Source organism: Mchenga conophoros, linkage group LG22 (assembly GCF_057382185.1).
Source record: "Mchenga conophoros isolate Kocher_MC1m ecotype Shallow Benthic linkage group LG22, M_conophoros_male_GT1.1, whole genome shotgun sequence".
Taxonomy (NCBI): domain Eukaryota; kingdom Metazoa; phylum Chordata; class Actinopteri; order Cichliformes; family Cichlidae; genus Mchenga; species Mchenga conophoros.
The window spans coordinates 18,856,163-18,872,638 of record NC_140546.1 but is presented as its reverse complement, the minus strand read 5'-3'; the positions used below and the strand labels follow the sequence as shown (position 1 = coordinate 18,872,638).

The window sequence follows — 16,476 nt, the reverse complement described above, 5'->3', positions numbered from 1 at the left end:
GTCTGTAACTGGTGGTTTTGGCGTGTTCAGCACGGTAGGGTATCCTGCTCGACTCAATTTAGCTTCTGTGGATCAAAACTAATCCTGGAACCACTAAGCCAAACTTATGAAATGTCCTTCAGTACTTCAGTGTGTCATGGCAGATTTCAGGCGGTGTTTTCTTGAAAAAGTCAGCAACAGGTTGTAAGGATAGTTTGAGGTTTGAGGAATGAAAGACAGTTCAGACCTCTGTTTTTGGATGCGTGAGTGGTGTGTCAGGAGTGTTAACCAGCCTCTAGACACATGTAAGCAAACCCCACTTTAACACTTAACTTTGGATTTCTCAGATAAGATTTTTCAGTATGACAGGAGCATAAAATTAAAAATACGAAAAGCAAAACACAATAACACAATAGTTTGAAAAGTTCTGAATGTATCCTAGTAAAACGTTACAGGGGTATAGCCTGAGGTCATCTTTAACTGTCATTTAAATTTGGCTTACATACACCAAGGTCTTCAAGGTCACGAGTGATTTCACTCAGAAACCAAAGGACGCTGCACACATGCGTAACTGCACCTTGTCAATAACAAAGCAGTGAAAGGACAAAGTGTACTCTGTCTATTTTACTCTATATTGGACCATAAATGACAAAATAAACATCATACTGAATGAAATGAATCTTAAAACCAGTAAATGAGACCATGACCTCACCACGAGCCTGTCTACTGAGGTCATAGATCGAGTGATGAGTAGGAGCATTTTCTCATAGACTTCTATACAATCGACACTTTTCCCCAACCAGAGCAGTCACCCCCTGCTGGCCATTAGAAAGACTGCAGATAGCAAGCTTACAACATAAATATAAAACGCCTTTAAGGCACTCCTTCACTCACTTATACAGTCTTAATATTTAGACTTAGAGTAAATTCCTGGCACATGAGGCCATTCCCATACTTTCCACTATTCCAAGGCACCAAACTCTCTCTGCAAAAGTCTTACATTTATCATCTTACTCCCAGAGCAAAAGAAGTTGGATACCACTTTGGGTACCCTGCTGTGTACAAAATATGCGTAGAATAAACCATCCGCTCTGTCATCAAAGCATACTTTTCTTTCCTTAATGCTTCATAAACACTACACATTAAAGCTCCGAGTATCTTTTTCACAGCGGAAAGCTCTCCACAGGCCACCGTTATGTGATACAAGACTTCAAGCCAACGACTACAACTGTGCTTTCTTTTGCTGTCACTCTTCTTTCTCCAAGTGCTCCCTGGCTTTGATGAAAGAAAGCAGAAGCCTTGGAACGGAGACAATCAGTGTGGATGTCTTCTGTTTACACATAATAACTGACTGGAAAAGTCATTTTAGAAGGAATGTGTTTGGAAATTCGAAGGTAAAAGCCCAAATTTTACCCTCACCCAGCTGTCCACACACACTGAGACCTGACATAATCATAAGACAGACCACTGCAGGACTTTATATGCAAGACACCAGAGCCAAAAAGCCACGGCATCTAATCTGAGCTGTGCTGCTCTACAGGAAGAGCGTTTCCCTGACTCTGAGTGTGGGTGTGTGGGAGTTTTGTCTACTGGACAGGTCACTGGCAGGGAAATGCAGAGAAGAAAAATTAGCATCCACAGGCGAAAGCGGCGCTTCGGTTTCCATGTATACTCTCGCAGCACGTGTGACACCTCCCTCTGCAGGGTCCTCTGGGTGCACGCAGATGGGGAAGGTTTACAGCTGGATGTCTGCAGCGAAATGAGCCCAGGGAAAGCTTCTGAAAGGACAGCCAGAGGCATTTCCACAATAATAAATAATCGAGTTTTCGGGAGAGAAAGAGCCTCCACTTTCTTCAAGAAGTCGTGCTCATGTGGAGCTCTGCAGGAAACCCAAGTAACCTTTCAAACATCATAAAAGGAGCTAGAGAGGGGTTTATTGCAAACAATGAGGACTTCTGCTTCTGAACATCATTCTCCACTGATGGGAGTGGGGGTCATTATGCAGAATCCATCTTTACAATAGGAGTATATAAAAAAGATGATAATTTTCGGTGACCTTTCTGACCAGTAGGATTACAACAATGCACTTTGGGGCAGGGGCTAAACATAATCCAAAGATATATATATATATATTTTAACCACGAGAATACAGTTGGTGTGGGAATCACAGAGTAAAGCCCCATTCCTACAGGATTAGTATCCCCAGGGGACTTCATGTGATTTAGAAATTACCCCTAACGTCTGTGCTTCGTGCAGCACATTTGCACGGGAAAAAACAAAGGCTGCATTTTACTCAGATTTACTGACATCTGTGTTTGCTACCCACAGACTCTAATCTGATATGAACAGGCTGCCACATAATAGCTTTTAAACATGCTGAATGCTGCCTTGCACGTCCGCCTGCATAGTGCCACACGCCCTCCTCCTGCCATCCAAACTTTAATTTCATGGAGCAGTCACACCAGATTATGATCACCGGTAGCTTTCACAGCTAATAGACGTTGCTAGAGGTAAGTAACGCTATGCAAATACTGCAAAACATAATAATTAACATAAACATTTTTTTTAAACATCTGGCACATGGCAGTGATTTAAATCAAACTGTTTTAACTGTGCAGACGTGAACACGGTAGTCACATGGCTAGAAAATGATCTGAACCTGATTTATGCTGCAAGTCTGAGCTAAACGTGGTATACAGACACACTCAAAAAAAGGGATTCTTCACCCAAAAGTAGCAGCTGGAGCTTTTCTATGTAAAGTTATGCAACTGTATGGTTTTCCTCCAGGTCCTACGTGTAATTAATGACTCTAAATTAGCTGTAGGTGTAAGGCACTTAAAATGTCATTAAGCAATAAACATAAATATTTCTCATTCCATTCCTGCTGTATAATACACTGTCTGTGCATTAATGTTAGTCTACTTCAGTAATCTGGGCATTTGATTTGCTCTGACTTGCTGTCCACGTTTTTTTCCCGTGTGAGTTTTGTCCTCGCTTACTTTCAGTTCATGCCATCCTCATTCACTTGATAAGCACTGATAAGAGGAGTCACAGAGACTCTGCTAAGTCGAATCCCTTTGGAGCGCCTTCATGATTTAATAAAAAACGTCGATACTTCGTGCCAGCGTATCGATTATTCAGCTCTAAGAGGATGTGATGCGACATTGCCATGCTTCTTTTGTCTCACCCCTGAAATACTGTGTTTACCAAATGTGCTCTAAAGCCATCTCGATAAAGTGGAAAGCAGCAATATGCTTGCAATGCCTCCCTTTGCTGGCATAATAGCATCAGAGTAATGTGGACATGGTTAAGGGAAACTGATGACCTCCTAGTCTTCCCAATCAGTGCAAATGACATTTGCATGCACGCACACACACATTAGTATACAGAAGCACACATAGGCAGCATTATCATGATAAACACAGAGATGCATGCAGACACTCCTGCAGGCTGTGTCAAAGCAGAAAAAAAAATGCTCCATGAAATCCAAACACACTACTGAGCATCTTGTGACTTGACTGGAGGGCCATTTGCTCGGTGGAGGGGGTGAGATAGATGGGGGAGGGGAGGAGAAGGATGGGGGACTGATGTCAAGGGTTAAGAATTGAAGATGAAAAAGGGAAAAAGAAGCAAAACAAGTGTACGGTGTAGAAAAAAGAAAAAGATGTAGAAAAACCACAGCTACTAGAAGAAATAAAGAAGGGGGAGGAGTAAAATAAAAGCCGAGACAAAAATACATGGCGAGAAAAAGCAGAAAGACCGCATAGGCAAGCAGTAGTTCACTGTGACACACACACACACCCATCCCCAGAGAGGGTAGATGAAATACAACTCCCCGACAGGATGCAGTGCAACAAGGGACCCTGCCCCTGACTGAGACAATGCAATTAAATGCACGCACACATGCACAGAAACGCCTGCAGGTGCTGCAGGATCTGCTTACTCAAATCCATCACTGCAACTGAAGAAACCGTCAAGTTTCAGTTCAGGAAAGTGAGTGTGTGTGTGTGTGTGTGTGTGTGTGTGTGTGTGTGTGTGTGTGTGTGTGTGTGTGTGTGTGTGTGTGTGTGTGTGCAATCCAGGCCTCGCACAGTCTAACTCACTGATCGCTGCATACGCCCGCATGAGCCAAAGCAATGGTGCGTCCCCATGAAAACAGGTGCTTGCGATCAAGAGACATAAGAGTGTTGCCATGGCAACACCAGCCATCCTAAGGGTTAATGGTTTTAGTCTGAGAAATTGATCTATCCTCCCTAAATGGGGAAATTGAAACTGCATAATTTAGCAAGGCTGCCTCATTTTCTCTCTCTCATATTACAAATTTGCGTGCGTGCGTGTGTATTTGTTATAGATTCACCCACAAGATGACGACCCTCCTTCTTACAAGCTGCAGTAACTATATCTGCTGGCGGTAGCATTCACAATCATTTCCCACCGGGGACATGTAAGTGAAATATGAAGCATGTAAACGTTTTGTAATGATCCAAAGAGATTAAAGGAAATGCACAAAGGTGCAAAACCAACCAATCTTACATCGTCTAAGTCCACAGGGTTACATTTACACATGTATCTTCTTTTTTAACTTTCGTATAAAGAATCTTAAGAAAAAAGGGGGCTAATTTTAACAGTTCACTGCCAACTCCCTTCTTCCTGAATCCCAAACAGCTGCAGGGCTACAGAAACAGCAACATGTGTCTTAAGCTTTCACCAGAAATGACACATCTTCTCTCTCCCAAAGCTTTTCCCTGACCTGTCCTGACCTCGCGGAGCCACTGCAGTACACAGAGGCTCTGGGCATATGTGCGAGGATTGTGTAAACATGCGTGCGCGTCTGTAAAATCTGCCTCCACTTAATGTCACACTACCCCATGGGAAAAGCCACATTTCCTGCCTTCCTGTGCCAGTTTTCCGTGGTGACCCCAAAGTCTTTTTAGAGGCCCAGGGAGATTTCTTTCAAACGCACTCGGAAATGCAGCTGAACCAGAAGCTGCCGGGCTCTAATTGGATGGGCAATAAGCATTGATTTGATTGCCTGGCTGGATAACCTCTGGCATTCTGGGAGCTAACAAAACATGTTTTCTTTGCGGCAAAGGGAAGATCTCAGGTTCACAAACTGTATCCTGAGCAAAATTCACACATTTTTGCCATCAGAGGTAGACTATCCTCCCCTTCTTCTTACTTTATCTGCTCCTTTATCTTCTTCTTCTCCTTTTCTTGCCAAAGCCCCAGGCAGCTGCTCTGCATGTAAATCATTAGGACTTGAGTCCGTGAGCGTTTGTTCAATTAACCTCAACAATGTTTGTCTGTGTGCAGCACGGAAAACACAAACTATTAAAAGAATATTCACTCACAAATACTGCAAGCATCTCGATTTCACTTCTGCTTCGTTTCCTCCCTTTCCTTCCCTTCTTTCCTCCTCATGGTGAACAGCTTTCTCGACCTCGCTCAGTTGCCTCCTCCTACTTGCGATTAATCTTTAGCTTTCCACTGTTTTTCTCTCACACACACACACTCCCTCCGCTGAAAAGCAGAAGTGTACTCTTGCTGTCAAAAACATCACCTATCTACAACATATACTGTAACTGTCTGCTGCCCTAAACTCCCCTCTGAATGTGACAAACGCGTGCTTGTGGTTTTTTTGCTTCTCTGCAGGAAAAAGCAAACTGAAATTTCAAGAAGCAAGCTACGATCTGCACCACAAGCCTCCACGCGTGCCTCGACAAAGCAACTTTTATTATCCCCGCTCGGGCATTAAAGACGTCTGCCGTTGTTTCAAATTGATTAGCTCGGTGTCGGCGGCGCTGCGCGCCTAATAATAAGATGCTGAAGCACAAAAACAACTTTAGTAATTGTGCAGCCGACCAGCTTACAGCAATTAAACAAACCAGCCGGGCATGTCATCCAAATATGTAAATGGAGGCATGCTGCCTTTAATGAAAAGAAAAAAAGGAGATGGATTGTTTTAACGATTTCAGGGATTGTCACTCACATCGTAAGTGACCTTCTTGGCAAACACTGACGGTGGGCTGGAGGGGCAGAAGGAGGGTGGGGGGATTGAACTCTGGGAATTTGAGGAGGGACAGCCTGGATGTGGGCTGTAAAGTGTGCCTGTTTTTGTGTGTGCAAACATGTGCCGTGGCTTGTTTTGACTCCTGCTCCCGGCCCAGAAATTAGGAAATCAGATTTATTCAACTCCGAACGACCGCATGCATAAAATTTCTCCATCACTGTCATCCCCAGATGAAGATTATCACCGGGGGCGAGCGAGGAGTAGATATGACCGCATCATTATTCAGTGGCATTGGCCCTTTATGTGTTGAATAGCTGCCAAGATAAAGGGATTATCAGGGTGGATGGAATAGGATGAAGGGTGCTCTGTGTGTGTGTGTGTGTGTGTGTGTGTGTGTGTGTGTGTGTGTGGGGGGGGGGGGGGGGGGGGGGGGGAAATCCACTGAGGTAATTCATTCTAAAAGCTGCTAATGATATGCAACAGATGCCTGTTCTCGCTCCGGCGAACGTGCGCACACACAAACCCATGCACATTTATCACACTGAGGTGACACATGGACAACCCAGACGCACACTTTCACTGTCAGAGATGCAAGCAGCCACAGATGTAATTCTTTCTTCTTCAAATCCTTGAAACCACCCTCCGAAGCTGCCGCTGCTTCTGCTCTGAAAATTGCCACATGCCACTTCATTTATCTCCCCTTGTGACACCAACCCTTTTGGACAAAAGACACAGGCCAAAAAAAGGATTAACGGAGGTGTGCGCCTGCGACTGAAATGGAAATGTGATCCATCTTTACGAGGCTCGGACAACAGCAGGGGCGGGTTTATTAGATGACCCAGACGGTGCCATTGGTGGTGGTGGGGTGGGTCTGAGCCTCTCGAAAGGCTTCTATAACACATTGGGGCTTAAGTAGAAAGTCTGCTTTGCTAATTGGTGTACGTGTGCGCTTTTAAAGGAGTACTAGGAGGCGTGCTGTCATGGCCTCTGACCTTTAAGAGCAACACATTTTTCAGACATGCTTTAACAGGCTGGTAATTTTCACACAAATGCACGTACGAGCCTTATCCAACCCTTTCCGGCTCTGCTGGTTTTACCCCCTCTTCCACATCCTATGTTTTGTCTTTTTCCCCCCCAGTTTCCTGCCATTTATATCCCTGCTCTTGTCCAATCTCAGTCCCATTTGTCAACCCTGGCTTTTAACAATCTGCAGTTAAACCTTTTCGGCTGCACTTTCAGAAGCCTCGTCCCTCTTTGGAGCTCGCCATCGCATATTCAACACGTCTTCTAGCTGGACCATAAAGATATGGTAAAATATGGAAGCCTGCAGGAACTCAAAGGGCACATCTACAATCAGGAGCAGCCGGCAGGTGGGGAGTGGGGGGTGGAAACAAATGGCAACCCCCATCCTACCCCCCATGCCAAGCAGGGGGGTAGGATGCTGCAAGACGTGGCAACCTTCAGACGGCTATCTTCAGATTTCTGGTTAAATTCAAGCAGCACACGCCTGAGCAACACACGGAGATTGCAACAGCACAGATGAAGCTCTGCCTTCACCGTTTTCACAATTCCATTTGATTTCTCATTTCACAGACCAGAGGTTATTCCATTTTTCATAGCGGTGAGCGGAGAGGGGACTTCCAAACAGAGAGTAGGAAAATCAAAAGCAGATATGGAGAGAATATGCACAAAATTATTGTTTTTGTTAACAAAGTCTATATTTTTTGACTTTTGGGAAATATGCTTATTCACTTGTGACTCTTGAGTCTTTATGGTAAACATACACTTTCAACCTGACACTGCCGGAGGTTTCTTCCTGTTAAAAGGAAGTTCTTCCTTTCCATTGTCGCCAAAGTGCTTACCTTACAATATTAAATGGCCTGTATTTATATAGCGCTTTTACTAGTCCCTAAGGACCCCAAAGCGCTTTACATATCCAGTCATCCACCCATTGGTGATGGCAGCTACATTGTAGCCACAGCCACCCTGGGGCGCACTGACAGAGGCGAGGCTGCCGGACACTGGCGCCACCAGGCCCTCTGACCACCACCAGTAGGCAACGGGTGAAGTGTCTTGCCCAAGGACACAAGGACCGAGACTGTCCGAGCCGGGGCTCGAACCGGCAACCTTGCGATTACAAGGCGAACTCCCAACTCTTGAGCCACGATCGTCCCACCTTGAGACAACTGCTGTTGTGAAATCTGTTTGTAATTCAGTCAAAAGACTGAGACACAGCTACCTGCTGAGTGTTTAACATGATGCCGCTTGTCTACGAACCGGTTGAGGAGATGATGATGACAGGGTGTTTGTAGGCCCCGTGAAGCTCTTTAATACACTACTCACAATGAAACTTTATAAAATATGCACAGTGTAATCAAAACAGGAACCTTTGTTGAGACTTTGAGGTTTTAAAACGCTTTTACTTACCAATATTTCTAACCTAGGTAGCTGCAGCAGGCTGCCTGCAGCCTCCAGCAGAGACTTAATTATGCTCTGAACGTAACAGGCACAACTGAAGCCAAAAACTGCATAATCCCACTGCTGAACCCTGTGTCGTCAACACACTATTGCTCAGCTACATGAACTAGAGGGCCAAAGCGTGTATAATAAATATGTAACATGGTAGAATATTTATTTACAAAGCAGCAGTGGCTGCCACAGCCCTTCTCAAATCAGTTAATGGGGGCGGCTCTGTGTGTCCCCAGGGAGGGCTGAAAACCAAATGAACCAGCTGAATGTGCATCAGAGCAGTAAACAGGATGCCGGCTGGTGGCAGAAAATCTGCTGTCAGTCACACACACACACACACACACACACACACACACACACACACACACACACACACACACACACAAAGCCACACTCGGGAATTTAGACTCAAAAAATACACCGAAAATGGTCACGCACACAGAGTCATTGGAATAGAGATGAACCAATTAGCAAGTGGCAGACATCAGCGTGACAGAACGAGGTGGAGGCAGAGAGGAGTGAGTGATGAGAAAGAATATATTAGCGCGCGCTCAGTGTGCGGGCAGCCGGCCGAGAGGAAAATGCAAGTGAGGCACCTTCACACTCTGACACTTTCAAGGAAGCTGAGGTGGCCAGTGGCAAATCCACCCTGCCGCAGTGGGTGGATAATGTGGCAAGATGTGATGTGAGCAGAGAGCAGGACACACACAGAGGTGACACTCACTGATATTATTCACAGACGTGTACGGACATAGAAAGGTGAAACGTGGAGGAAAAACCTGTTTTATACCATCAGAACTGCTTAGTGGAGGGTCCCTAGCTTACAAAACTACACCTCCCACACCTTTCTTACTTTGCCTCAGGGCGGTGCTTCATATAGGAATGCAGAGCCTGCAGACTTTAAGTCAAATCAGGCCGTATAAACTGTACCTTAACTCGAAATCACGGCAGTATCTGTTTAGGGAGGCCAACAAATTTTGATGATAATTATTATGGAGAAAAAAGAATATTAAATGTATGTTTTTAGCACGGTGATGCAGACACCTTCTTGCCTCACAGGAAGAAGATCCTGTGAGGCCGGTTTCTCTATGCTTGTGTGGGTTGTCTCCACGTACTCTAGCAGTCCAAAGAGATGCACGGGTCAGGTTAATTGTCTGCTGAGTGTCAGCATGAATGGTTGTCTGTCCTTCCAGGGTCTACCCTGCCTTTAGTCCTATGACAGCTGGGAACGTTTCCGTCCACCTGCAACTTGACTTGAATATGAAGATGGATGGATATTTTTATACCAAATGAAGCACTTATTGTTTATCTACTCAGCTGTGATAGTTTTCTGCCACAGGTGCTCAGAATGATCTAAAAAACAAAGCCAAAGGTGGGGCTTAACGGACACCATTTTTTCTGAGGGGCAGTTACACATTACATCTTTTATTTATGTAGTGATGTATCCAGGTTTCTCCTGGTATGTGGAACGGAAAATGACTTGACTAGTTCTTTCTTTTAGAGGACGTGTGGATGTTTTATCACTAAGCTGATGTTGATTTTTAGCACACCTGACATGTTCACCAGGTAATATTCCCTAATTGATGGATGATCGAATGCTACCTGAAGTAAACGTTTGTAAAATTGTGTGTGGGTGATAATATGAAAATTGTTTTGTACCTGATAAAGGTGAGCTAATCTGAAGCTTTGTGACTCAATAAAATAGTGGTAAGTGGGAGAATGTGCAGAAGTTAAAGTTCTAAGACTTGTGCAAACTCCTCTGCGCGCACAGACGTCAGAATGCACACTCCTCTCGAGTGCCCCTTAAAATCAAGAGCCCTTACAATACAGCGTTTGTAAACGACCTCTCAACGCTCCTGACCGCCAACTCATATTAGACCATTAGCAGTGCCCTGGAGACTTAACACACTGCACAACAGAACCACTCTACATCGCCCTGACCCCACCAGTGCTGCTGATGGAGATTTTATTTCTTGTTGACATCACCCGGGGTGAAACGCGTAATACATACGACACGGTATGGTGCTAAAGCTTTATGACTTCCTGAGTGTCTAGCAGTTATTGTAAGCCAGACTATCAGGACAGACAGGATGCTTAGTGTAGCTCTGAAGGTTTTCCCAAAGGAGGAAGTCAATTAAAGAAAAGCCAACACGATCTCCTTAAAGAGAAGCTGAGTGAACGAAAGCATCTCTTGGATTTCTTTATCTCCTGCAGACTTTAAAAACAAAAGACCCTAAATACCATGAAAAGAAAGCATGCGATCTGAAGATTAAGAGGGAGATAGAAAAGGCACCCAGTCTGCCGTAAGCTGACGCAGCAAGGAGCACAAAATCATCTCTTGAGGAGGAATTAACAGCGTGAACAAGGCCATAGACGAGATTGCAGATAAGCTGCTTTGGGTACAAAAATGACATTTGCAATCCCCTGACTTCCTACAACAAATTTGTTGTGTAATACTTTCCTAGAAGCCTCCATTAGTAGACCGAGCATGGAAGGATGACAAATCAAGAACTTTAATTCCAAATGTCATTTTTAAATAAACCCCTATGCTACAAATAAACACCACATTCCCAGAATTCAGTTAAAGAGTCCATCGGGATGTGCGCTCGGTTGTGTGTAAGTAGGGCTTCACTTTCCAAATGTTTTCCAGAGAGACCTCTGAGAATATCACAGACGCCAATGCCTTCCCAGGCGCTCCAGCACAGGATCCGAAGAAACAGAGAGAGGGATTCCCGTGAGGAATGCCTGGAATGTAAACAGGCCACCCACGCAAAATGAAATCACACATCCTTTTCTCTGCATCAGAGGCCGTGAGATGACGGCCTCAGCTGGAAAAAGATGCCCCAGAGAGCAGTGCAGTTTGTCCTTCTGGTTTACCCCTTTCATCCGCACACATCCCTCCAAAAAAGAAAAAAAAAATCCCATGAGAGGCTCCAGGAATGCAAATGCATGCTGGGAAATGTGTCGACCTTCATCCTTTCATTGCAGCAAACACCCTCTGTGCAAAGTGTTGCAGAGTTATGGTCTTAGAAGAAGAGCTCTCGTAATCTCGCCTACACACAAACTATATACACACAAGAGGCAGCTGTAATTAGAGTGTAGTGGTCAGCCGTCAAAATTTGAAGCTTTCTTTATGAACCCTCCCTGGTTTTAACACCTTCTCAGCCATATGACACCGCTGCTGTTATTAGTCCTATGGCCCACATAACCACCTGCTCCAGAAATGACTTTCTGGGTCGCCGGGGGATTACTGTAGGGCTAATGCAGCAGCACACCAGCAGTCCTGGGGGCCACAAATGGGTCAAATACTGCTTGCTTCATTTCAACAGCATCATAAACAATAAAACGTGCAACAGTGACACTCAGAGCTCCTTCCTTTGAGACCTGAAATCCACCAGGGGGCTCTGTGCAATTAATTAGTAGGAGCGAATGTAGGCAAGCGAAAGTAAACAGTGGCTAATTTCCTGTGTTTTAACTGCTCGTGGCCTTGCTCGGTGGCTATTCCTGCTGTTTAGCCGAGTGGCGTTAGCCACCGCCCCGCCCCCCGTGCATGTGGCCGCGACAGTTATTGTTCTGCTGCAAGGCCGCTAACAAACAGCCAGCTGGAGCCCGTGTTGTTGTGGCTAAATGAGCCACAACTGCCTTTAAAAAAAATCCACAACAACCCGGCAAGCGTTTGAAGTCGCCCGCCTGCGAAAGGGTGGATTCCTTATTGTTTAAAACTGGAGATTCCTTCTTTAGCAAGGAGGGAAACCATGTTTTCATTTCAGCTTTCATGTCCTTTTTATAGAGTGTTTTGTCTGCTATGAAAGTGCTGACACATTTGTTTTTAAAAAGAAAAAAAAACCTCAGGGGTGAGGAACAAGGAACAACATCTGAGGAAATACAAAAGGCGGAGACAATCGCATGAAGGCAGGGAAAGTAAAACCTATTTTTAACTTTAAACAGTTCATCTGGAGTGGAAAAACATGGCAGACTTACAGTGTGTAATGTTTAAGGTTTACTTAAAAGCTCCCTTTTCACTGGTTCCTATTTAGCACTAATTAAAAGGAGACTGGAGAAGTAAGCAACACGATAAAACAACACACATCCTATGGTAATAAAGGCCTTTACTGCATGGTCATCGAGGACCATTAAATTATCCAGCCTGCATTAGTAAAAGCGTCCAGCTGAGAGGCCTTTCATGTCAAGCTCTCTTAAGGTAAAAGAAGTTAGAACAGATGTCTGGAGTTATTCCAAAAGGCCACCAGCTGATCTTCAAAGATGAACTGACTACTGAGCTGCTGAGCACCTCAATCTATAACGCCCCTCGAAGGAAAGTGTAGACTTTAAAGCTGCAAGAAAAACACTGGATGCTTTACACACTTAGAAAAACACAAGTGAACACAGACAAACTCGTGATGACTGAATAACTGGTTGACACATTGAGCTGTTGGTCCACATGATGGTTTGGTAATGAGCTCCGTGGCCTGATTCGGAGATTTAGTGACTGGAGCGTGACACCGTTTCTGAGGGAATGTGGATTTTATTGATTTTGAAGTTTGAAGTCAAAGCAAAGACGAGGAAGTCCTCGAGTGGAAACTGATGTGTGACATATGTTACAACCTGGACTCGAACACGCAAGAAAATGAGATTCATTAAACCAGTGACCCACGAAGAGGCGCCGCCGGAGATGCAACTGCACTCACTAGTCCATGAGCCACCCGTCTTACTGTTGACTGTCATTAAACTTTCATGGGTTTTTCCCCATTTTAATCTTTTTAAAATGATTTCTTATGAGCTATTTGGTGTTATCTTAATGTGGTTATTATATCTTTCTATTTTTAAACTTGTGCTTTCTGTTCTGTATGTTTTTATAATGTTACTCCATCTACATCGACTCCTTTTTAAATGTGCTGTTTGAATAAAAGTGACTACCATTAAATACTGAATATGCTATCTGCAAGTGTTATTCTCAGCTTTAATGGCTAAACATCTGTCAGCGTCTAGCCTTACACAGACTAAATTATTGAACTGAACTGGAAAAATAATAATAGGTAATGACAATAATGCAATTAGTTACAGTCCTTTAAACAACGGAAAAAATCCACAATGGACATTAAGAATGAATGCAAAACAAAAAAAGTGCAGTTTGTACTTCAGAACATTAATGTTTTCAATATACCAATATACTCGTTCTTTATATTTGGAGAGAAATACGAGTGAGGTGGAGTGATTTATTGAAACGTGCAAACATACGGAGTTTGTACAATTTTAACAACTCTCTTTGGCTTCCTGAAGGACTTTTAAAGATCTTTTTTTGATGTTGGCTAACTTTTGTTTCATTTTCTATCAAAATGATCCCACGCTGCTTCAATAATCTCGAGGTCCGGGCTCTGGGGAGGTCAATCCCACTGTGCATTTTTTTCTACCTAGGTATGCTTTTAATGCACAGGCAGTGTGTTTGGGATCATTGTCATGCTGAAAAATTAAGCTGTTGCCAATCAGACATTGTTCCAGCCCCAAACCATGACAGCCTCCACCGTGTTTTACAGTTTCAGACCTCTTCCGTACACACAGATGGTGATCTTCAGTCCAGTTCTTGTAATTTGGAATACCGGTTTTCCTTCTTTAAGAATTGCTTCTTGACAGCCACCCTTCCACTGAGACTATTTCAGATCAACTAAATGTCCAGATCTCACAGGGATGTCAGATACTGTTGATCTGCCTAGATAGTTTTTTTAAAGCCTGACACTTCTTCTTTTGTCCTCCACTTCTCCAGTTTTTTAAGGACACACTGTGCCGAGAATTCAGAATATCACTCTGAAAGTCACCGTGTTGGTGCAAAGAATTCTCTTTTCTATCTGTCAAACTGTGGATCTTTATCATTTTCATAGATTCAACTAAAGGAATAGGAACATAGTGTGTTTCGTGACAGGCTGCTAATAACAAGGTGACTAAAGATACTATTTAAAATTGGTTCTTTGGTAAATTGTCTGTGACGTGTAGACATTACACCAGCTCTTTGAGGCAGGTGCCTTCGCTATTCATAGGTCAGAAGACTTTTGCATAGTATTGTGTGTTATGTGAAAAAATCTTCATCAGTTAAACATAGTATGACACATTTAAGTCTCCTAAGATTTATATATGAAACAAAAACATTCACAATTGGATGGAAGGAAAAATTCTCCTCCGCAGGGATCAGCTGAGTGATGTAATCAAGTACTACACCCCGTGTGCAGTCACATATGTGTGAACATGCACGCTGCATAACAAACAACCAGGGATCAAGAATAGCTTGTTAACATCCCATCTTATGTTCAGAGGTCGAAAAAAACAACACTCTCCCCGGGTCTTATTATCGCCTGGCACGCTGCCTTGCACCAAAGCAGCGTTTCCCAATAACAGGCTATAAAAATGACAATGCGCATCGACGGCCTCAGAGACACTCGGGGAGACGCTCCAGAGGATATAAAGCAACTTTGAAGTGTGACGCTGTGGCGCATGAGAGATGACACATCCACAAGCGCGTACATGCTCCCGCAGACGCAATACATATCGATAATCCCAGACGACTGGCTGGCGTGTGTGTTTATGTCTAAGTGCGGGGTTGGCCGCATGACAAATCTGCAAAGAGCAGAACGTATGAACGTCGTGAGAGTTACAGGTCACTAGAAGAGCATTAGCATAATCCTATGATAAGTCACGAGTAACTACATAGTAATTATGTAATTATTAGAAGGTTTAAACCTATGTTTAGCCACAATATGACGTGCATTCAATTATCTGTCATGTGCAAACACAGGCAGCTTGGTCAGTATCTGTGAGGCTTACCTAAGTAAACAACTCTCTATGCAGGGTTTATCTCCAGGACAAAACATTAAATGCTGCTAACATTTGGTGTAATCAAAAGAAGGCTTTCATGAAGCAACACTCATGTTGTGTAGTAAAGGCTTTTGTGTTGTTTGTGTCTGTCACCAGGTAGACTGTGACTAAAGAGGTACCAGTTGCTTTGAATGCCGCAGGAACGAGTCACTGACTGCAACTGAGCAATGAAGTTTCGCTGGCTCTCTAAATCACAGATACACACACAATATAGAAGCAAAGTTATGTGTGTACGCGTGGGGTGTGTGTGTGTGTGTGTGTTGGTCATCCTGCTCATTCGTTGTAATTCTCCCATAATCCTTTACTCTGCAAAATGACACAGCTGCCAGACATATCCTCTTTGCTGGCGCCTCAAACCTCCACTTCTTTCCTCTCTCTCCCACTCTCTTTATATGACACACACACACACACACACACACACACACACTGTGACACACACGTATTTTACAACCATCAACCATGCACAGAGATTATCTTGACGATTACATGATCAGCATCATGTTAACTCGTGCACTTTACAGTAAAAGCATGACACAACTATTTCTGTGATTCGCAGCGCACAAAGACGTGCCTCCGTCACCATGACAACACTATTCCTGGAAACAAACAGGATCTCCATTCCCGATGCATTTATGATTCCTCGTCTGCTAATTGTTAAAAGAAAAGGCACCAGTTGGGGAAGGATGATAAAACAGCGCGCTGGCTTCCTGTTTGTGAGGACAGAACACACCCTGTTTACACAGCGAGCGCACAAAACTGCTTCCTAATCCCCCACATGGCTCGGTGCTGGACTCGGTTGGTGGAGTGGGTTTTTGAGAAGCACCTGCTGGGGACTTATCAGCTCAGTTTAGAGGAGTTTAAAAAAATAATCTCACCTGATTTTGAAATCGGGTTGCATCACGCTCAAAAGGAGACAATTCTACAAGATGTCGAAATAATGGTGCAACACACACGTACTTTAAGAAATCTTTAAGATGATCCTAGCAGAGGGAGAAAAGCAGCATCTTATGTGCGGATGAAAAAGAAAACTGCGGTGCAACAGCTTGCAGCTTAGCAATGAGCAAAAAAGCAGAAGGTTGAAGCTAAATGAAAGGTGCTAGAGAAATGCGGTCAGCCTATTCTAACCTAGTCTATTTAGAAGGGAGAATTTAGCT

At 43.9% G+C, this 16,476-nt stretch overlaps 1 protein-coding gene across 4 annotated transcripts in view; it reads right to left on the bottom strand.

Moving 5' to 3' along the window:
• Positions 1–16,476, bottom strand: part of pag1 (phosphoprotein membrane anchor with glycosphingolipid microdomains 1) — a 59,784-nt gene that overhangs the window by 23,662 nt on the left and 19,646 nt on the right. The window contains exon 1 of one of the 4 annotated variants that reach the window (XM_085262285.1): positions 5,331–6,340. The exons of the other annotated variants lie outside the window; for them this stretch is intronic. The gene's annotated coding sequence lies outside the window, so the exon portion shown is untranslated. Of the gene's footprint in view, positions 1–5,330; positions 6,341–16,476 lie in introns of those variants that run through there. 4 annotated transcript variants of the gene reach the window in all.